A 22,718-nucleotide genomic window follows, 5' to 3' on the forward strand; every position below is an offset into this window, starting at 1 on the left:
CCGATTGCCCTTGTCTGCCGAGAGAATTGTGTGACGCGTTAACAATGTTGACTCCCTGGTCGTTTGCAGCATTTGAACCAAGATTTTTTTCACACATCATTCTAGTCTCTTCCTCCCCTGAGATAAATGTCTGGGCTATCAGAGCCGCCGCTTCCAAGGTCAAGTCTTTGGTCTCAATCAGTTTCCTGAAAAACCCAGCGTGCCTGATGCCCTCAATAAAAAAGTCTCGCAGCATCTCCACTCTGTATGCATCTGTGAACTTACATCGCCTTGCCAGTCGGCGGAGATCTGCCACGAAGTCTGGAACTCTTTGCCCTTCTTGCCGCCAGTACGTGTAAATTCGATGTCTCACCATGTGCATGCTGCTCACTGGTTTAAGGTCTTCCTCGATCAACTTACTGAGCTCTTCGAACGTCTTGTCCGCCGGCTTCTCTGGCGCGAGAAGGTCCTTCATCAGGGAGTACGTTCTGGATCCACAAACCGTCAGGAAATTAGCCCTGCGTTTGTCGGCCGAGTCCTGTTACAACCACTCCTTAGTGACAAAACTTTGTTGTAGTCTCTCAATAAATTTATCCCAATCATCACCAACACAGTACCTCTCTTCTGAGTTGCTAGTGGCCATGCTCGTGTGGTTTAAATCCCAGTTTCTTGTCGCCAATGATATTTCCTTACTATACTGTATAAATGCACATGAGGCCCATACTTGTGAGAAGGTCACTCTGTGACCAGTTACCTTTATTACCAAGACCTCGAGTGATGAAGGTGGGTGGAGTGTCCCCTTTTATACCTGAAAATCCAGATTAGGAGTGCCTCCCACAAATTCACCCCCTTGTGGTCAATGTTCTCAAGGTGTACAACCTAGTTCAGCTTATACATGGGTTACAATGATAGTTGAATACATGACAGTGACAAAGTTAATTCAGAAACTCGAGTCTTGAACTTAAGGAAAGGTAACTTTGACGGTGTGAGGCGTGAATTGGCTAGATTAGAATGGCGGTGGATAGGCAATGGCAAACCTTTAAAGATCATATAGACGAATTTCAACAATTGTTAATCCCTGTCTGGAGTAAAAATAAAACGGGGGAAGATGGCTCAACCGTGGCTAACAAGGGAAATTAAGGTTAGTGTTAAATCCAAGGCAGAGGCATACAAATTAGGCAGAAAAAGCAGCAAACCGGAGGACTGGGAGAAAGTGAGAGTTCAGCAGAGGAGGACGAAGGATTTAATTAGGAGGGGGAAGCTTGCTGGAAATATTAAAACTGATTGCAAAAGCTTCTATAGATATGTGAAGAGTAAAAGATTAGTGAAGACAATCGTAGGTTCCTTGCAGTCGGATTCGGGTGAATTTATAATGGAGAACAAAGAAATGGCAGACTAATACAGGCACAGCCTCAAAATATGGGGGAGCCAATTTAAAACCGAGTTGAGAAGGAATTTCTTCTCCCAGAGGTTTGTGAATCTGTGGAATCCTCTGCCCAAGGAAGCAGTTGAGGCTAGCTCATTGAATGTATTCAAATCACAGAAAGATAGATTTTTAACCAATAAGGGAATTAAGGGTTGCGGGTAGCGGGCGGGTAAGTGGAGCTGAGTCCACGGCCAGATCAGCCATGATCTTGTTGAATGGCGGAGCAGGCTCGGGGGGCTAGATGGCCTACTCCTGTTCCTAATTCTTATGTTCTTATGTTCTTATGTTAATTGAACAAGTACTTTGGTTCTGTTTTCACAAAGGAAGACACAAATAACCATCCGGGTGTACTAGGGGACCGAAGGTCCAGTGAGAAGGAGGAACTGAAGGATATCCTTATTAGTCGGGAAATTGTGTTCAGGAAATTGACGGGATTGAAGGTCGATAAATCCCCAGGGCCTGATAATCTACATCCCAGAGTACTTAAGGAAGTGACCCTAGAAATAGTGGATGCATTGGTGATCATTTTCCAACAGTCTATCAACTCTGGATCAGTTCCTATGGACTGGAGGGTTGCTAATGTAACATCACTTTTTAAAAAAGGAGGGAGAGAGAAAACTGGTAATTATAGAGCAGTTAGCCTGACATCAGTTGTGGGGAAAATGTTGGAATCAATCATTAAGGATGAAATAACAGCACATTTGGAAAGCAGTGATAGGATTGGTCCACATCAGCATGGATTTATGAAAGCGAAATCATGCTTGACAAACCTTCTGGAATTTTTTGAGGGTGTAACTAGCAGAGTGGACAAGGGAGAACCAGTGGATGTGGTGTATTTGGACTTTCAAAAGGCTTTTGTCAAGGTTCCACACAAGAGATTGATGTGCAAAATCAAAGCGCATGGTACTGGGGGTAAGGTACTGACGTGGATAGAGAACTGGTTGGCAGACAGGAAGCAGAGAGTCGGGATATACGGGTCCTTTTCAGAATGGCAGGCAGTGACTAGTGGAGTGCCGCAGGGCTCAGTGCTGGGACCCCAGCTCTTTACAATGTACATTAACGATTTAGATGAAGGAATTGAGTGTAATATCTCCAAGTTTGCAGATGACACTAAACTGGGTGGCGGTGTGAGCTGCGAGGAGGATGCTGAGAGGCTGCAGCGTGACTTGGACAGGTTAGGTGACTGGGCAAATGCATGGCAGATGCAGTATAATATGGATAAATGTGAGGTTATCCATTTTGGGGGCAAAAACACGAAGGCAGAATATTATCTGAATGGCGGCAGATTAGGAAAAGGGGAAGTGCAATGAGACCTGGGTGTCATGATTCATCAGTCTCTGAAAGTGAGCACGCAGGTACAGCAGGCGGTAAAGAAGGCAAATGGTATGTTGGCCTTCATAACGAGGGAATTTGAGTATAGGAGCAGGGAGGTCTCAATGCAGTTGTACTGGGCCTTAGTGAGACCTCACCTAGAATATTGTGTTGAGTTTTGGTCTCCTGATCTGAGGAAGGACGTTCTTGCTATTGAGGAAGTGCAGCGAAGGTTCACCAGACTGATTCCAGGGATGGCAGGACTGTCATATGAGGAGAGACTGGATCAACTGGGCCTTTATTCACTGAAGTTTAGAAGGATGGGAGGGGATCTCATTGAAACATATAAGATTCTGATGGGACTGGACATGTTAGATGCGGAAAGAACGTTCCCGATGTTGGGGAAATCCAGAACCAGGGGACACAGTCTTAGGATAAGGGGCAGGCCATTTAGGACTGAGATGAGGAGAAACTTCTTCACTTAGAGAGTTGTTAACCTGTGGAATTCCCTGCCGCAGAGAGTTGTTGATGCCAGTTCATTGGATATATTCAAGAGGGAGTTAGATATGGCCCTTACGGCTAAAGGCATCAAGGGGTATGGAGAGAAAGCAGGAAAGGGGTACAAAAGGAATGATCAGCCATGATCTTATTGAACAATGGTGCAGGCTTGAAGGGCCGAATGGCCTACTCCTGCACCTATTTTCTATGTTTCTATGTTTCTATGTTACTCCAAATGGATTGAATGTGCAATAATGGCATCCAGCACATCCGCAGCCACCATTGAAAGCCTCAGGGCCATGTTTTCCACCCATGGCTTACCCGACATTCTTGTCAGCGACAATGGTCCGTGTTTTACCAGCTCGGAATTCAATAAATTCATGACCCGTAATGGCATCAAGCATGTCAGATCTGCCCCGTTCAAGCCCGCATCCAACGGCCAAGCGGAGCGGGCAGTCCAAACCATAAACCAGAGCTTGGAACGTGTCATGGAAGGTTCCTTACAAACCTGCCTGTCTTGGGTACTCCTCAACTTCAGGACACGACCCCACTCACTTACCGGGGTTTCCCCTGCAGAATTACTAATGAAATGAACGCTCAAAACCAGGCTCTCCTTAGTACACCCTGACCTCATTGATCAGGTGGAAACCAAGCATTATCAGCAAAACACGTAGCATGATCGTATGGCTGTATCACGCGACATCACTGTAATTGATCCTGTGTTTATGATGAATTACGGTCAGGGCACCACATGGATCGCCGGCACTGTATTAGCCAAGGAAGGGCATAGAGTGTTTGTTGTCAAACTGCTTAACAGCCAAATGTGCAGAAAACATTTGGACCAAACCAAATTACGATTCACAGAAAACCAGGAAACACCGGAAGAGGACCTCATCTTCAGCGACCCACCGGCACATGCCCAATCAACAACAGACGTTCGCTGCCAACTACGAGGATGATCCCACCATCCCCAACAGTCCTGCCCAACCAGTCATGCTGCAAGACAGTAGCGGCCCAACCAACTACAAATGGGTATGATTTGGTGGCCATTACAGAAACATGGTTGCAAGGTGGCCAAGACTGGGAATTAAACATACAGGGGTATCTGACGATTCAGAAAGATAGGCAAGAAGGGAAAGGAGGTGGGGTAGCTCTGTTAATAAAAGATGATATCAGGGCAGTTGTGAGGGATGATATTGGCTACAATGAACAAAATGTTGAATCATTGTGGGTGGAGATTAGAGATAGTAAGGGGAAAAAGTCACTGGTCGGCGTAGTTTATAGGCCCCCAAATAATAACTTCACGGTGGGGCGGGCAATAATCAAGGGAATAATGGAGGCATGTGAAAAAGGAACGGCAGTAGTCATGGGGGATTTTAACCTACATATCGATTGGCCAAATCAAATCGCACGGGGTAGCCTGGAGGAGAAATTCATAGAATGCATACGGGATTGTTTCTTAGAACAGTATGTAACAGAACCTACAAGGGAGCAAGCCATCTTAGATCTGGTCCTGTGTAATGAGACAGGAAAAATAAACGATCTCCGAGTAAAAGATCCTCTCGGAATGAGTGATCACAATATGGTTGAATTTGTAATACAGATTGAGGATGAGGAAGTTGTGTCAGAAACGAGTGGACTATGCTTAAACAAAGGGGACTACAGTGGGATGAGTGCAGAGTTGGCTAAAGTACACTGGAAACAAGGACTAAACGGTGGCACAATTGAGGAACAGTGGAAGACTTTTAAGGAGCTCTTTCATAGTGCGCAACAAAAATATATTCCAGTGAAAAAGAAGGGCGGCAAGAGAAGGGATAACCAGCCGTGGATAACCAAGGAAATAAATGAAAGTATCAAATCAAAGACCAATGCGTATAAGGTGGCCAAGGTTAGTGGGAAACTAGAGGATTGGGAAAATTTTAAGCAACAGCAAAGAATGATTAGAAAAAGCAATAAAGAAAGGGAAGATAGATTATGAAGGTAAACTTGCGCAAAACATAAAAACAGATAGTAAAAGCTTTTACAGATATATAAAATGGAAAAGAGTGACTAAAGTAAATGTTGGTCCCTTAGAAGATGAAAAGGGGGATTTAATAATGGGAAATGTGGAAATGGCTGAGACCTTAAACAATTATTTTGCTTCGGTCTTCACAGTGGAAGACACAAAAACCATGCCAAAATTTGCAGGCCACAAGAATGTGGGAAGGGAGGATCTTGAGACAATCACTATCACTAGCGGGGTAGTGCTGGACAGGCTAATGGGACTGAAGGTAGAGAAGTCCCCTGGTCCTGATGAAATGCATCCCAGGGTATTAAAAGAGATGGCGGAAGTTATAGCAGATGCATTTGTTATAATCTACCAAAATTCTCTCGAGTCTGGGGAGGTACCAGCAGATTGGAAAGCATCTAATGTAACACCTCTGTTTAAAAAAGGGGGCAGACAAAAGGCAGGTAACTATAGGCCGGTTCGTTTAACATCTGTGGTGGGGAAAATGTTTGAAACTATCATTAAGGAAGACATAGCGGGGCATCTAGATAGGAATAGTGCAATCAAGCAGACGCAGCATGGATTCATGAAGGGGAAATCATGTTTAACTAATTTACTGGAATTCTTTGAGGATATAACGAGTATGGTGGATAGAGGTGTACCGATGGATGTGGTGTATTTAGATTTCCAAAAGGCATTCGATAAGGTGCCACACAAAAGGTTACTGCAGAAGATAAAGGTACGCGGAGTCAGAGGAAATGTATTAGCATGGATAGAGAATTGGCTGGCGAACAGAAAGCAGAGAGTCGGGATAAATAGGTCCTTTTCCGGTTGAAAATCAGTGGTTAGTGGTGTGCCACAGGGATCTGTGCTGGGACCACAACTGTTTACAATATACATAGATGACCTAGAAAAGGGGATAGAGTGGATAGTGCAACAAAATTTGCAGATGACACTAAGATTCGTGTGAAAGCGGGTTGTGTAGAGGACTCCGAGAGGCTGCAAGCAGATTTGGATTGGTTAAGCGAATGGGCTAAGGTTTGGCAGATGGAATACAATGTCGGAAAGTGTCAGGTCATCCACCTTGGGAAAAAAAACAGTAAAAGGGAATATTATTTGAATGGGGAGAAATTACAACATGCTGTGGTGCAGAGGGACCTGGGGGTCCTTGTGCATGAAACTCTTTTAGAGTCTACCTGCAAAACATAAAACATTTATCCATGCCACCCGACCTGGATGACACACCAGACATTTACAAGGCCTTTTTTTTTTTTTTTTTTTGGGCACTAAAATCAAAATTTTTCCCCAGTGCCCCCTATAAAAGGGAAGGGGGACACGAAAAGCACCGGCAATTAAAACAAATTAGACTTTAAAACGTAAAATCAAATTAAAATTTGGTTGCCGGGCATGATGATGCACTCCAGTCCCTCCGGTGCCCACCTCTCGCGGTAGGCCGCGAGTGTACCGGTGGACACCGCGTGCTCCATCTCCAGGGACACCCTGGCTCGGATGTAAGAGCGGAAGAGAGGCAGGCAGTCAGGTTGAACGACCCCCTCGACCGCCCGCTGCCTGGACCGGCTGAAGGCACCCTTGGCCGTGCCCAGGAGCAGTCCTACGAGGAGGCCTTCGGACCTACCCGCTCCCCTCCGCACAGGGTGCCCAAAGATCAGGAGAGTGGGACTGAAGTGCAGCCAGAATTTCAGGAGCAGCCCCTTCAAATAATAAAACAGGGGCTGCAACCTTGTGCATTCCATAAAAACATGGAACACGGACTCTTCCAGACCGCAGAAATTGCAGGCGGCCTGGGAGTCCATGAACCGGCTAAAAAATTTGTTGCACGGCACTGCTCCGTGCACCACCCTCCAGACCAAGTCCCCGATGAATAGTGGGAGGACCCCTGCGTAGAGTGCCCTCCATCGGGGACCCCCGCCTCCTCCGGACGGCAAGATGGTACGCCATTGCGTGTCCGGACGGCCGGCGAGGATGGCAAAGTTGAGAGTGTGCAGGAGCAGCCCGTACAGGAAACCCCTCCGCGCGGAACTGAAAGGCACGGAGGGGATTTCCCCGAGGCGGCTCAAGTTGTGAGGCGCCGGCCCCCGAGGGAGGTTCTGGGGTTTGGCGCCGATGAGGAATTCCGTCCGGACGGGGGTCAGTTCGGACGGGATCTCCCCACGTGCTTGAGCCTCCTCGATGCACCTAACGGGGTCAGGGCTCAGAGCTGTTTTTAGCGACTCGATGGCATCGGCCGCGTGGCGGACGTTGGCTGAATTTAGGCGCCACGCCAGCGTGTCTGGCGCCATCCAGCCCGCTCCTCCACCATCGAGCAGGTCCCTGACCCTGGTCACCTCACCAGCCACAGCCCTCTCTTCCGACCGCCACATAAAACCTCGGTCGTGGAGGTACGGATTCCCGAGCAGCGGCTCCTGCAGGACGGCCGCCACTCCAGCCGGCGGAGAGCTGCGCTTGGTGGAGACTTTGTTCCAGACCCTGATGAGTTCCCTGTAAAAGACAGGCAGCTCCCGGAGGGCGGTCCTGATACCCCCCAAGTTCACAAACAGGAGCTGCGTGTCGTAATTGAGGTCGCGCTGCTGGCGGAAGAAATACGTCGCCAGAGCACACCACCTAGGAGGGGGCTCGACGTAAAGGTATCTCTGCAGGGTCTGAAGACGGAAAGTCGCGAGCTGGGCGCTGACGCACACCAACGACTGACCGCCCTCCTCAAGCGGGAGACTCAAGACCGCAGCAGAGACCCAGTGCTTCCTGTTGTTCCAGAAGAAGTCCACCAGCTTCTTCTGTATCTTGGCGACAAACGCAGGGGGAGGGGTCAAAGTGACCAGCCGGTACCACAACATTGCGGCCACCAGCTGGTTTATGACTAGCGCTCGACCCCTGTAGGACAGCACTCGGAGCAGTCCTGTCCAGCGCCCTAGGCGAGCGGCGACCTTGGCCTCCAGCTCCTGCCAGTTCGCCGGATAAGCTCCCTCGTCGGGGCTAAGGTAGACTCCCAGATAGAGGAGATGGGTCGTGCTCCAGGCAAAAGGCCTGAGCTCCTCCGGCAGGGAGACCACCCGCCACTGACCCACCAGGAGTCCGGAACATTTCTCCCAGTTGATCCTGGCGGAGGACGCGGCCGAGTAAATCTCCTGGCACTCACGCATCCTCCGCAGGTCAGCGGGATCCTCTACCGCGAGGAGTACGTCATCGGCATAAGCCGAGAGGACGACCTCCACCCCGGCCCTTGCAGAGCCAGTCCCGTCAACCTCGTCCGCAAGAGGCGCAGGAAAGGCTCCACGCAGACGGCGTATAACTGGCCGGACATGGGGCATCCCTGGCGCACCCCTCTCCTAAAGCGAAGGGGCGCCGTCAAGGACCCGTTAACCTTAATCAGACACTCCGCGGCGGCGTACAAAAGTCGGATCCGGGCGACGAAATGCGTCCCGAACCCGAAAGCGCGCAGAGTTCCGAGCAGATAGTCGTGATCCACCCTGTCGAACGCCTTCTCTTGGTCGAGGGATAGGAAGGCGACCGACAGACCAGCCTCCTGGGAACAATGGATGAGGTCCCGGACCAGATGGATGTTATCGTGGATTGTCCGGCCCGGGACCGTGTAGGACTGGTCGGGGTGAATCATGTGGTCCAGCACGGCACCAAGGCGAGCAGACATCGTCCTGGCGAAGATTTTGTAGTCCGTGCTGAGAAGGGAGACCGGGCGCCAGTTCTTAAGGAGGCGGAGATCGCCCTTCTTAGGCAGCAGGACGATGACTGCCCTGCGCCAAGAGAGGGGCATCTCCCCGGTCGCCAGACTTTCCCCCAGGACCCGCGCGTAGTCGCTCCCCAGGACGTCCCAGAACGCCGTGTGGAACTCCACGGTCAGCCCGTCCAGCCCCGGGGATTTTCCCCTCGAGAGCCGGGCGAGGGCACCGGTCAGCTCCGCCAGGCTTAGCGGAGCTTCCAGATTTTCGGCGCCCTCCGGGCTGACCTTCGGCAGGTCCTCCCACAAAACTCTACGCGCTTCCTCGCTGGACGGATCCGGAGAGAACAGAGCCCCGTAATATTCACGGACCCTGTTGTTGACGCCCTCCGGATCCGAGACGAGAGAGCCGTCGTCGGCCAGCAGCGTCAAGAGCTGCTTACGGACATTCTGCCTTTTTTCCAGCGAGTAGAAGAAGGGGGAGCCGCGGTCCAGATCTCGCAGGAACCAGATCCGCGACCTCACGAACGCGCCTCGGGACCCGACGAGCTGCAGGTCCTTCAGCGCGGCCTTCTTCGCTTCGTACACCGTCCGCAGGGCTGGGTCCCGGACGACTTGACCGAGACGGGCTTCCAGGTCGAGCACCTCTTTTTCTAGGCGCCCGACTCTGGCCGCCCGCCTCTTGGTCGATCCCCTCGCGTACTCTTGACAGAAGACGCGGACGTGAGCCTTGCCCACGTCCCACCATAGCCTCAAGGAGGGGAAGCCCCCCTGCTTCCTTCTCCAGTCGGACCAGAATCGACGGAACGAGTCCTGGAAACGCACGTCCTCCAGCAGCCGGTTGTTAAAGTGCCAGTACGCGGACCCCGTCCTCGCGCGGAGCGAAGCGAGCTCCGCCCACACCAGGTGGTGCTCCGAACACGGCACCGGCCGCATGGAGGCCGCCGGGACGCAGGAAACGTACGCCCGAGACACGTAAAGGCGGTCGACTCTAGACCATCCAACTCCAGGCCTCACCCAAGTAAAGGCGCTGGAGTCGGGGTGGAGATTTCGCCAGACGTCCACCAAGTCGAAGGACCCGACCAGGTCCCTCAACTTCTCCATCGCCGTCATGCACTGCGGGGCACCGGAGCGGTCCCTCGCCTCGAGGGTGCAGTTAAAATCTCCCCCGAGGACAATGCAGTCGTCGACGTCGACGGAGCCAAGAAGAGCGGACACCTCTTCAAAGAAGCGCGTCTGCTGCGGGCCGGGCTGAGGGGCGTACACGTTCACGAGATGGAGCGGCACGTCCCCCAGGCGAACCGTTACGTGCAGCAAGCGGCCTGGCACGGGCTCCTCGACCCCCAAGATCTCCGGCTGAAAATGCGGGCCCAGCAAGATGGCCACCCCACTCGAAGTGGCGGTGAGTGGCTCATGCGGACCTCTCCTTGCCATTCCAGGAGCCACGTGGCTTTGTCTCCCGGAACGGTGTGGGTTTCTTGCAGGAAGCACACCGCATATTTCCCCTCCCGCAGGAGCGAAAAATTGTCAAATCTACGGCGTGCCCCTCTGCCGCCGTTGATGTTGAGGCTGGCTATGGTTATCTTCATGACTAGAGCATAGTGCAACCTCTACCTAACCTATTGTGGGGGAGGAGTGGAGTCGTTTGTTGACCTCCACTCCTTCAGCAGCCCAGCGAGGAACTTTTTGAGCCGGCGCAGCTCAAGGCCTTGAGCCTTTGATAAGGGCCCGCCCGCGGCCATGGTTTTAACGGCGGCGCGGACGGACGCGACGAGCAGCCCCGGCTCGGACCATCTTTCCAGGGCCAGACGGGCTTGGTCGCGGCGACCCCGGCACTGGACCAAAAAGTCCCGGAGTTCTTCTACGGGAATGAGGAGGGTCTCAGTGGCGGCCGCGAGCAGATCCACCGCCTCACTGGCGATGGACTCGAGATCTTCACCCGCGTCCTCCACCGAGTCCCCGTCCTCCTCCGGGAGGTCGCCGCTAGCAGCCGGCCCGTCGACCGCACGAGGTACGGCAAACGGCCCGGCCGCTCCATCTGGCCCCGGCTCTGCCCCGATCCCACCCCCAGGATCGCCGGCAGAGGAGTCCCCACTGGGCTCTTTTAAAATTGGTGCTGGGTCGGGAAGCGGCAGCGGAAGGGGTTCCCCCTCCGCCCCAGGAACCGGGGAACAGGGAGAGACCCGGTCAAAGTAATGTTCCAGGTCCTCCAAATCCCCCAGCTCCACAGTAGGGGTCGAGGGTTGTTGTTCTTCTCCCTCCCCGCCGCCACCCCCCAGCCCAGCGTGTACGGATTCAATAAAATTGGCATTTTCAGAGTCGAGCAAATCCCGGGGGAAGTTGGGTATTGGCTGGGCGGGCTCAGGTTCGGCCTTTTCGGCCCCGCCCGCCTCAGTCCCCGGGACGCTCGACCCGGCGGCTACGCATTCTTCCGCTGGCCCCACGCCCCCCACGACAGGCAGATCTTCCACGCCATCCCCAGGAGGCAGCGGCTGGGCAGCCCCAACTGCCCCACCCTCCCCGGGGACAGACTCCTCGCGCCTGCAGCGCAATTTGGGGGCGCTGGTGGGGGACGCGGGACACGCGGCGGGCACCGCCTCCTCCGCGGAGGGATGTTGTTCCCCCTCCGCCTCATTGGGGCGGTGCCTCTTTTTGTTCCTGGGGGTGCGCGAAGGCAGGGAGACCTCCATGTCTGCCGAGGCCTCCCGCTCCGCCCCCCCCTTTTCCTTTTCTTGCCCGGGCCCCTCTGCGGTATTGGTCAAGGGCTCAGGCATGGGCTCAGGGCACCCCGCGCTCGCCGGTGACGGGGTTGGGCTGAGCGCGGTGGTCAAATTTTCTAGCGCACTGAGGGGATCCGCCTCTGGATGTTTTGCTTTCTTCCGCGCCTTCTTTCCGGTCGGACGCTCTCCCTCCCCCCCGCCAGAGGCCGTGAAAGCATCGGCCCCCGGTGATGCCCGCGCACTTATGGCTCCCGGCACGCGGACGCAACTAGGGGGAGGGGTGGCGGTGGCGCCAGCCTTGGCCGCCTTCGGTGGTTTGGCGGCCTTGGAGGCGGGGCAGTTCTTGCGAACGTGCCCCACCTCCCTGTAGGCATGGCACCGCACGCCGTCCGACGTCCAAAAGACGCGGTAGGCAGTCCCCTCGTGCGCCACATTAAAACTGCCCTCCGTCGTCTCTTCCCGCGCCAGCCGGACAAAGAGCTGGCGGCGGAAGGAGAACACATGGCGCAGGCTGTTCTCCCGGAGGCCAAGCGGTATGGGGTTGATCCCCGACCTTACCTCCCCCAGTTGGTGTAGGTGAGGGAGGAGGAGCTCAGCGGGAGCAAAGGGCGGGACGTTCGATATGATGACCCTCTGCGCGGTGGCCTCGAGAGGGTCCACCGGCAGGAACGTCCCGCCCACCGTGAGCCCCTTTTCGAGGGCCAGGGACACCGCCCGCTCCGACCCCAGGAAGAACACGGCCTTCCCAGACATCTTGGAGGCTGCGACAATGGCCGAGGGGCTGACTACCCCAGCCATCGCCCGCACGCACTCCTCAATGCTCATTGTGGGGTGAGTGTAGCTCTTGACCCCGTGTTTTTTGGTTATTAGTTTGAATGGTGGCAGGGCAGCAGGTGGCGCAGGAGGCACCGTGGATGTGGATGCCGCCTGCGCATAAGTCCTAGCTGGCCCTGCCACCGGCGTGGATGGGGTCGCCATCACGGGGTCCCTTTAAGGGCTACACCCACCCCAAAGTCACAGGCCTTAATGGTCTTTAAATGGCCTCGTTTAATAGACTGAGCAGAGGAGCCCTTAACGAGGCACACCTCTCCCCTAGTTGGCAATTGGGGAGGGGCCTTGCTTTCTCTGCTCAGTTGTCTCAATTGTTTTTTTTTAAATTAATTTTGGAGGAAAAGGGCTCTCAGAGAGAGAGGGGAGAAACAGAGAATAATAGAGAAAGAGAGAGGGGGGTGGGAAGGGGGGGGGGACTGCGAGGGCAGGTCTCCCCTCGCAGCTGTGGGTGGGTGCAATCCCCAGATGGCAAAACACAAAAATAGTCTTTGGGGTGGTCTTCAGGTGAGGGGAGAAGATGTCTTTACCTGGGGCAGCTAGAGCCACCAGGCACACACTCCCAACGATGTTAAAAATGGGTATTTAAAGAAAAGAAATCTTCAGCCTGGTAGCTCCAGCTACCCCAGGCTAGGCAATTGGGGGGGGGGGTTCAGTTGTGTGTGGGGCCTAGTTGTAAGCAAGGCCCCCACACACACTTCCACACACACACACCCCCCGCGATGTTCCGGCCCTCAGTGGTCTTCTTTCCTCCCCCCACCGATACAACAAAGTCTTTTTGGGACTGCACCAATACACCCACCTGTCGAAATGGTAGAGTCTCCTTCCTTCCACACTGGATGTTGTTTTGGTCTTTCCCCCTCTCTCCAACTCTTTGTAGAAATGGTAAAAAGTTGTAAGTTTTCTGCTTTTTCCTCCTCTCCCTCTGGGTGAAAGTTGGTGGTGAAGCCCCTTCCTTCCTTCTCTTCCTGGGCTGTTCTCAGGGCTCTCCAGGCCTTCCAGGCAAGAGCAAAAGTTGATAGCTGCTCTCCTCACTGCAGCTCAGCTCCAACTGAGCAGGACACACCTCCACTGCTCCACGATTGGTTCCTTGTGCATGAAACTCTTTTGAGTTAACCTGCAAAAACATAAAACATTAAAACCATGCCACCCGACCTGGGTGACACAGCAGACATTTTCAAGGCCCTTTTTTTTTTTGGTTTTTGGTTTTTTTTTGGGGCGCTAAAATCAAATTTTTCCAGTGCCCCCTATAAAAGGGAAGGGGGACACTAAAAGCACCGGCAATTAAAACAAATTAAACTTAAAAACGTAAAATCAAATTAAAATTTGGTTGCCGGGCGTGATGATGCACTCCAGTCCCTCCGGTGCCCACCTCTCGCGGAAGGCCGCGAGCGTACCGGTGGACACCGCGTGCTCCATCTCCAAGGACACCCTGGACCGGATGTAAGAGCGGAAGAGAGGCAGGCAGTCAGGTTGAACGACCCCCTCGACCGCCCGCTGCCTGGACCGGCTGATGGCACCCTTGGCCGTGCCCAGGAGCAGTCCTACGAGGAGGCCTTCGGACCTACCCGCTCCCCTCCGCACAGGGTGCCCAAAGATCAGGAGAGTGGGACTGAAGTGCAGCCAGAATTTCAGGAGCAGCCCCTTCAAATAGTGGAACAGGGGCTGCAACCTTGTGCATTCAATAAAAACATGGAACACGGACTCCTCCAGACCGCAGAAATTGCAGGCGGCCTGGGAGTCCGTGAACCGGCTTAAAAATTTATTGCACGGCACTGCTCCGTGCACCACCCTCCAGGCCAAGTCCCCGATGAATAGTGGGAGGACCCCTGCGTAGAGTGCCCTCCATCGGGGACCCCCGCCTCCTCCGGACGGCAAGATGGTACGCCATGGCGTGTCCGGACGGCCGGCGAGGATGGCAAAGTTGAGGGTGTGCAGGAGCAGCCCGTACAGGAAACCCCTCCGCGCGGAACTGAAAGGCACGGAGGGGATTTCCCCGAGGCGGCTCAAGTTGTGAGGCGCCGGCCCTCGAGGGAGGTTCCGGGGTTTGGCGCCGATGAGGAATTCCGTCCGGACGGGGGTCAGTTCGGACGGGATCTCCCCCCGTGCTTGAGCCTCCTCGATGCACCTAACGGAGTCAGGGCCCAGAGCTGTTTTTAGCGACTCGATGGCATCGGCCGCGTGGCGGACGTTGGCAGAATTTAGGCACCGCGCCTGCGTGTCTGGCGCCATCCAGCCCGCTCCTCCGCCATCGAGCAGGTCCCTGACCCTGGTCACCTCACCAGCCACAGCCCTCTCTTCCGACCGCCACATAAAGCCTCGGCCGTGGAGGTACGGATTCCCGAGCAGCGGTTCCTGCAGGACGGCCGCCACTCCAGCCGGCGGAGAGCTGCGCTTGGTGGAGACTTTGTTCCAGACCCTGATGAGTTCCCTGTAAAAGACAGGCAGCTCCCGGAGGGCGGTCCTGGCACCCCCCAAGTTCACAAACAGGAGCTGCGTGTCATAATTGAGGTCGAGCTGCTGGCGGAAGAAATACCTCGCCAGAGCGCACCACCTAGGAGGGGGCTCGACGTAAAGGTATCTCTGCAGGGTCTGAAGACGGAAAGTCGCGAGCTGGGCGCTGACGCACACCAACGACTGACCGCCCTCCTCAAGCGGGAGACTCAAGACCGCGGCAGAGACCCAGTGCTTCCTGTTGTTCCAGAAGAAGTCCACCAGCTTCTTCTGTATCTTGGCGACAAACGCAGGGGGAGGGGTCAAAGTGACCAGCCGGTACCACAGCATTGCGGCCACCAGCTGGTTTATGACTAGCGCTCGACCCCTGTAGGACAGCACTCGGAGCAGTCCTGTCCAGCGCCCTAGGCGAGCGGCGACCTTGGCCTCCAGCTCCTGCCAGTTCGCCGGCCAGGCTCCCTCGTCGGGGCTAAGGTAGACTCCCAGATAGAGGAGATGGGTCGTGCTCCAGGCAAAAGGCCTGAGCTCCTCCGGCAGGGAGTCCACCCGCCACTGACCCACCAGGAGTCCGGAACATTTCTCCCAGTTGATCCTGGCGGAGGACGCGGCCGAGTAAATCTCCTGGCACTCACGCATCCTCCGCAGGTCAGCGGGATCCTCTATCGCGAGGAGCACGTCATCGGCGTAAGCCGAGAGGACGACCTCCACGCCCGGCCCTTGCAGAGCCAGTCACGTCAACCTCGTCCGCAAGAGGCGCAGGAAAGGCTCCACGCAAACGGCGTATAACAGGCCGGACATGGGGCATCCCTGGCGCACCCCTCTCCTAAAGCGAAGGGGCGCCGTCAAGGACCCGTTAACCTTAATCAGACACTCCGCGGCGGCGTACAAAAGTCGGATCCGGGCGACGAAATGCGTCCCGAACCCGAAAGCGCGCAGAGTTCCGAGCAGATAGTCGTGATCCACCCTGTCGAACGCCTTCTCTTGGTCGAGGGATAGGAAGGCGACCGACAGACCAGCCTCCTGGGAACAATGGATGAGGTCCCGGACCAGATGGATGTTATCGTGGATTGTCCGGCCCGGGACCGTGTATGACTGGTCGGGGTGGATCATGTGGTCCAGCACGGCACCAAGGCGAGCAGACATCGCCCTGGCGAAGATTTTGTAGTCCGTGCTGAGGAGGGAGACCGGGCGCCAGTTCTTAAGGAGGCGGAGATCGCCCTTCTTAGGCAGCAGGACGATGACTGCCCTGCGCCAAGAGAGGGGCATCTGCCCGGTCGCCAGACTTTCCCCCAGGACCCGCGCGTAGTCGCTCCCCAGGACGTCCCAGAACGCCCTGTGGAACTCCACGGTCAGCCCGTCCAGCCCCGGGGATTTTCCCCTCGGGAGCCGGGCGAGGGCACTGGTCAGCTCCGCCAGGCTTAGCGGAGCTTCCAGATTTTCGGCGCACTCCGGGCTGACCTTCAGCAGGTCCTCCCACAAAACTCTACGCGCTTCCTCGCTGGACGGATCCGGAGAGAACAGAGCCCCGTAATATTCACGGACCCTGTTGTTGACGCCCTCCGGATCCGAGACGAGAGAGCCGTCGTCGGCCAGCAGCGTCAAGAGCTGCTTACGGACACTCTGCCTTTTTTCCAGCGAGTAGAAGAAGGGGGAGCCGCGGTCCAGATCCCGCAGGAACCGGATCCGCGACCTCACGAACGCGCCTCGGGACCCGACGAGCTGCAGGTCCTTCAGCGCGGCCTTCTTCGCTTCGTACACCGTCCGCAGGGCCGGGTCCTGGACGACTTGACCGAGACGGGCTTCCAGGTCGAGCACCGCTTTTTCTAGGCGCCCGACTCTGGCCGCCCGCCTCTTGGTCGACCCCCTCGCGTACTCTTGACAGAAGACGCGGACGTGAGCCTTGCCCACGTCCCACCATAGCCTCAAGGAGGGGAAGCCCCCCTGCTTCCTTCTCCAGTCGGACCAGAATCGACGGAACGAGTCCTGGAACCGCACGTCCTCCAGCAGCCGGTTGTTAAAGTGCCAGTACGCGGACCCCGTCCTCGCGCGGAGCGAAGCGAGCTCCGCCCACACCAGGTGGTGGTCCGAACACGGCACCGGCCGCATGGAGGCCGCCGGGACGCAGGAAACGTACGCCCGAGACACGTAAAGGCGGTCGACTCTAGACCATCCAACTCCAGGCCTCACCCAAGTAAAGGCGCTGGAGTCGGGGTGGAGATTTCGCCAGACGTCCACCAAGTCGAAGGACCCGACCAGGTCCCTCAACTTCTCCATCGCCGTCATGCACTGCGGGGCACCGGAGCGGTCCCTCGCCTCGAGGGTGCAGTTAAAATCCCCCCCGAGGACAATGCAGTCGCCGACGTCGACGGAGCCAAGAAGAGCGGACACCTCTTCAAAGAAGCGCGTTTGCTGCGGGCCGGGATGAGGGGCGTACACGTTCACGAGATGGAGCGGCACGTCCCCCAGGCGAACCGTTACGTGCAGCAAGCGGCCTGGCACGGGCTCCTCGACCCCCAAGATCTCCGGCTGAAAATGCGGGCCCAGCAAGATGGCTACCCCACTAGAAATGGCGGTGAGGTGGCTCATGCGGACCTCTCCTTGCCATTCCAGGAGCCAAGTGGCTTCGTCTCCCGGAACGGTGTGGGTTTCTTGCAGGAAGCACACCGCATATTTCCCCTCCCGCAGGAGCGAAAAATTGTCAAATCTACGGCGTGCCCCTCTGCCGCCGTTGATGTTGAGGCTGGCTATGGTTATCTTCTTGGCAAAAGCATAGTGCAACCTCTACCTTAACCTATTGTGGGGGAGGGAGCGGAGTCTTTTGTTGAACTCCGCTCCCTCCGCAGCCCAGCGAGGAGTCCCTCGAGCTCGCGCAGCTCAAGGTGTTGCGCCTTTGTCAAGGGCCCGCCCGCGGCCAAGGTTTTGACGGCGGCGCGGACGGACGCCTTGATCAGCTCTGGCTCGGACCATTTTTCCAGGGCCAGTCGGGCTTGGTTGCAGCGACCCCGGCTCTGGGCCAAAAAGTCCCGGAGTTCCTTTGCAGGAATGAGGATGGTCTCGGCGGCGGCCGCGAGCAGATCCACCGCCTCGCTGGCGGTGGTCTCTAGTTCTTCTCCCGCGTCCCCCACCGAGTCCCCATCCTCCTCCGGGAGGTGGCCGCCAGCAGCCGGCCCATCGACCGCACAAGGTACGGCAAATGAACCGGCCGCTCCAACCGGCCCTGGCACTGCCCCGATCCCACCCCCAGGATCGTCGGCAGAGGAGTCCCCACTGGGCTCTTTTAAAAATGGTGCTGGGTCGGGAAATGACAGCGGAAGGGGTTCCCCCTCCGCCCCAGGAACTGGGGAACAAGGAGAGACCCGGCCATAGGAAATCCCCAGGCTCCCCAAGTGCACCAGCTCCAAAGTAAGGGGCGAGGGTGGGTGTTCCTCCCCCTCCCCGCTGCCACCCCCCGGCCCAGCATCTACAGTGTTATAAATATTTGTTCGTGTTTCTGCCGGGTCGAGCGACTCCCGGGGGAAGTTGGATAATAGCTGGGCGGGCTCAGGTTCGGCCTTTTCGGCCCCGCCCGCCTCGGTCCCCGGGACGCTCGACCCGGCGGCTACGCATTCCTCCGCGGTCCCCACGCCCCCCACGACAGGCAGATCTTCCATGCCCTCCCCAGGAGGCAGCGGCTGGGCAGCCTCGACTGCCTCACCCTCCCCGGGGAAAGACTCCTCGCGCCTGCAGCGCAATTTGGGGGCGCTGGTGGGGGACGCGGGACACGCGGCGGGCACCGCCTCCTCCGCGGAGGGATGTTGTTCCCCCTCCGCCTCATTGGGGCGGTGCCTCTTTTTGTTCCTGGGGGCGCGCGGAGTCAGGGAGACCTCCATGTCTGCCGAGGCCTCCCGCTCCGCCCCCCCCTTTTCCTTTTCTTGCCCGCGCCCGGGCCCCTCTGTGGTGTTGTTCAAGGGCTCGGGCACGGGCTCGGGGCACCCCGCGCTCGCCGGTGACGGGGTTGGGCTGAGCGCGGTGGTCAAATTATCTGGCGCACCGAGGGGACGCGCCTCTTGATGTTTTGCCTTCTTCCGCGCCTTCTTTCCGGCTGGACGCTCTCCCTCCCCCCCGCCGGAGGCCCTGAAAACAAAGGCCTCCGACGATGCCCGCGCACCTACGGCTCCCGGCACGCGGACGCAACTAGGGGGAGGGGTGACGGCGGCGCCAGCCTTGGCCGCCTTCGGTGGTTTGGCGGCCTTGGAGGCGGGGCAGTTCTTACGAACATGCCCCACCTCCCTGCAGGCATGGCACCGCACGCCGTCCGACGTCCAAAAGACGCTGAAGGCAGTCCCCTCGTGCACCACATTAAAGTTCCCCTCCGTCGTCTCCTCCCGCGCCAGCCGGACAAAGAGCTGGCGACGGAAGGAGAACACGTGGCGCAGGCTGCTCTCCCTGAGGCCGAGCGGTATGGGGTTGATCCCCGACCTTACCTCCCCCAGTTGGTGTAGGTGAGGGAGGAGGAGCTCAGCGGGAACAAAGGGCGGGACGTTCGATATGATGACCCTCTGCGCGGTGGCCTCGAGAGGGTCCACCGGCAGGAACGTCCCGCCCACCGTGAGCCCCTTTTCGAGGGCCAGGGACACCGCCCGCTCCGACCCCAGGAAGAACACGGCCTTCCCAGACATCTTGGAGGCTGCGACAATGGCCGAGGGGCCGACTACCCCAGCCATCGCCCGCACGCACTCCTCAATGCTCATTGTGGGGTGAGTGTAGCTCTTGACCCCGTGTTTTTTGGTAATTAATCTGAAAGGTGGCAGGGCAGCGGGTGGCGCAGGAGGTGCCGTGGATGTGGACACCGCCTGCGCATACGTCCTTGCTGGCCCTGCCACCGGCGTGGATGGGGTCGCCATCACGGGGTCCCTTTAAGGGCTACACCCACCCCAAAGTCACAGGCCTTAATGGTCTTTAATGGCCTCGTATATTAACTGAGCAGAGGAGCCCTTAACGAGGCACCTCTCCCCTCGTTGGCAATTGGGGAGAGGCCTTGCTCCCTCTGCTCAGTTGTCTCAATTGTTTTGTTTTTTTAAAAATTAGGAAGGAAAGGGAAGGAGAGAGAGGGGAGAAACAGAGGGTAACGGAGAGAGAGAGAGGGGGGTGGGAAGGGGGGGGGGGGGCTGCAAGGGCAGGTCTCCCCTCGCAGCTGTGGGTGGGTGCACTCCCCAGATGGCAAAAACACACAAAAAACACAGTCTTTGGGATGGTCTTCAGGTGAGGGGAGAAGACGTCTTCACCTGGGACAGCTAGAGCCACCAGGCACCCACTCCCAACGATGTTAATGGGGTGATTAAACAATCTTCAGCCTGGTAGCTCCAGCTATCCCAGGCTAGGCAAATGTGGGGGGGGTGGGGGGGGTTCCAATTGTGGGGGGGGGCCTAGTTGTAAGCACGGCCCCCACGCACACTACCACACACACACACACCCCCCGCGATGTTCCGGCCCTCAGTGGTCTTCTTTCCTCCCCCCACCGATACAACAAAGTCTTTTTGGGAAATGCACCCACACCCACCTGTAGAAGATGTAAAGTCTCCCTCCTTCCTCACTGGATGTTGTTGGTCCTTTCCCCCTCTCTCCAACTCCTTGCAGAATGGTAAAAAGATGTTGAAATGTTTTCTGTTCTCCTCCTCTCCCTCTGGATAGAAGTTGGTAGTGAAGCCCCTTCCTTCCTTCTCTTCCTGGGCTGTTCTCAGGGCTCTCCAGGCCTTCCAGGCAAGAGCAAAAGTTGATAGCTGCTCTCCTCACTGCAGCTCAGCTCCAACTGAGCAGGACACACCTCCACTGCTCCACGATTGGTTCCTTGTGCATGAAACTCTTTTGAGTTTACCTGCGAAAACATAAAACATGTATCCGTGCCACCCGACCTGGATGACACACACAAGACATTTACAAGGCCCTTTTTTTTTTTTTTTTTTTTTTGTGTTTTTTTTTTGGGGCACTAAAATCAAATTTTTCCTTTTTTCCAGTGCCCCCTATAAAACGAGAGGGGGACACTAAAAGCACCGGCAATTAAAACAAATTAAACTTAAAAAACGTAAAATCAAATTAAAATTTGGTTGCCGGGCGTGATGATGCACTCCAGTCCCTCCGGTGCCCACCTCTCGCGGAAGGCCGCGAGCGTACCGGTGGACACCGCGTGCTCCATCTCCAAGGACACCCTGGACCGGATGTAAGAGCGGAAGAGAGGCAGGCAGTCAGGTTGAACGACCCCCTCGACCGCCCGCTGCCTGGACCGGCTGATGGCACCCTTGGCCGTGCCCAGGAGCAGTCCTACGAGGAGGCCTTCGGACCTACCCGCTCCCCTCCGCACAGGGTGCCCAAAGATCAGGAGAGTGGGACTGAAGTGCAGCCAGAATTTCAGGAGCAGCCCCTTCAAATAGTGGAACAGGGGCTGCAACCTTGTGCATTCAATAAAAACATGGAACACGGACTCCTCCAGACCGCAGAAATTGCAGGCGGCCTGGGAGTCCGTGAACCGGCTTAAAAATTTATTGCACGGCACTGCTCCGTGCACCACCCTCCAGGCCAAGTCCCCGATGAATAGTGGGAGGACCCCTGCGTAGAGTGCCCTCCATCGGGGACCCCCGCCTCCTCCGGACGGCAAGATGGTACGCCATGGCGTGTCCGGACGGCCGGCGAGGATGGCAAAGTTGAGGGTGTGCAGGAGCAGCCCGTACAGGAAACCCCTCCGCGCGGAACTGAAAGGCACGGAGGGGATTTCCCCGAGGCGGCTCAAGTTGTGAGGCGCCAGCCCCCGAGGGAGGTTCCGGGGTTTGGCGCCGATGAGGAATTCCGTCCGGACGGGGGTCAGTTCGGACGGGATCTCCCCACGTGCCTGAGCCTCCTCGATGCACCTAACGGAGTCAGGGCCCAGAGCTGTTTTTAGCGACTCGATGGCATCGGCCGCGTGGCGGACGTTGGCAGAATTTAGGCGCCGCGCCAGCGTGTCTGGCGCCATCCAGCCCGCTCCTCCGCCATCGAGCAGGTCCCTGACCCTGGTCACCTCACCAGCCACAGCCCTCTCTTCCGACCGCCACATAAAGCCTCGGCCGTGGAGGTACGGATTCCCGAGCAGCGGTTCCTGCAGGATGGCCGCCACTCCAGCCGGCGGAGAGCTGCGCTTGGTGGAGACTTTGTTCCAGACCCTGATGAGTTCCCTGTAAAAGACAGGCAGCTCCCGGAGGGCGGTCCTGGCACCCCCCAAGTTCACAAACAGGAGCTGCGTGTCATAATTGAGGTCGAGCTGCTGGCGGAAGAAATACCTCGCCAGAGCACACCACCTAGGAGGGGGCTCGACGTAAAGGTATCTCTGCAGGGTCTGACGACGGAAAGTCGCGAGCTGGGCGCTGACGCACACCAACGACTGACCGCACTCCTCAAGCGGGAGACTCAAGACCGCAGCAGAGACCCAGTGCTTCCTGTTGTTCCAGAAGAAGTCCACCAGCTTCTTCTGTATCTTGGCGACAAACGCAGGGGGAGGGGTCAAAGTGACCAGCCGGTACCACAGCATTGCGGCCACCAGCTGGTTTATGACTAGCGCTCGACCCCTGTAGGACAGCACTCGGAGCAGTCCTGTCCAGCGCCCTAGGCGAGCGGCGACCTTGGCCTCCAGCTCCTGCCAGTTCGCCGGCCAGGCTCCCTCGTCGGGGCTAAGGTAGACTCCCAGATAGAGGAGATGGGTCGTGCTCCAGGCAAAAGGCCTGAGCTCCTCCGGCAGGGAGTCCACCCGCCACTGACCCACCAGGAGTCCGGAACATTTCTCCCAGTTGATCCTGGCGGAGGACGCGGCCGTGTAAA

This window comes from Pristiophorus japonicus, chromosome 1 (assembly GCF_044704955.1).
Source record: "Pristiophorus japonicus isolate sPriJap1 chromosome 1, sPriJap1.hap1, whole genome shotgun sequence".
Classification (NCBI taxonomy): domain Eukaryota; kingdom Metazoa; phylum Chordata; class Chondrichthyes; family Pristiophoridae; genus Pristiophorus; species Pristiophorus japonicus.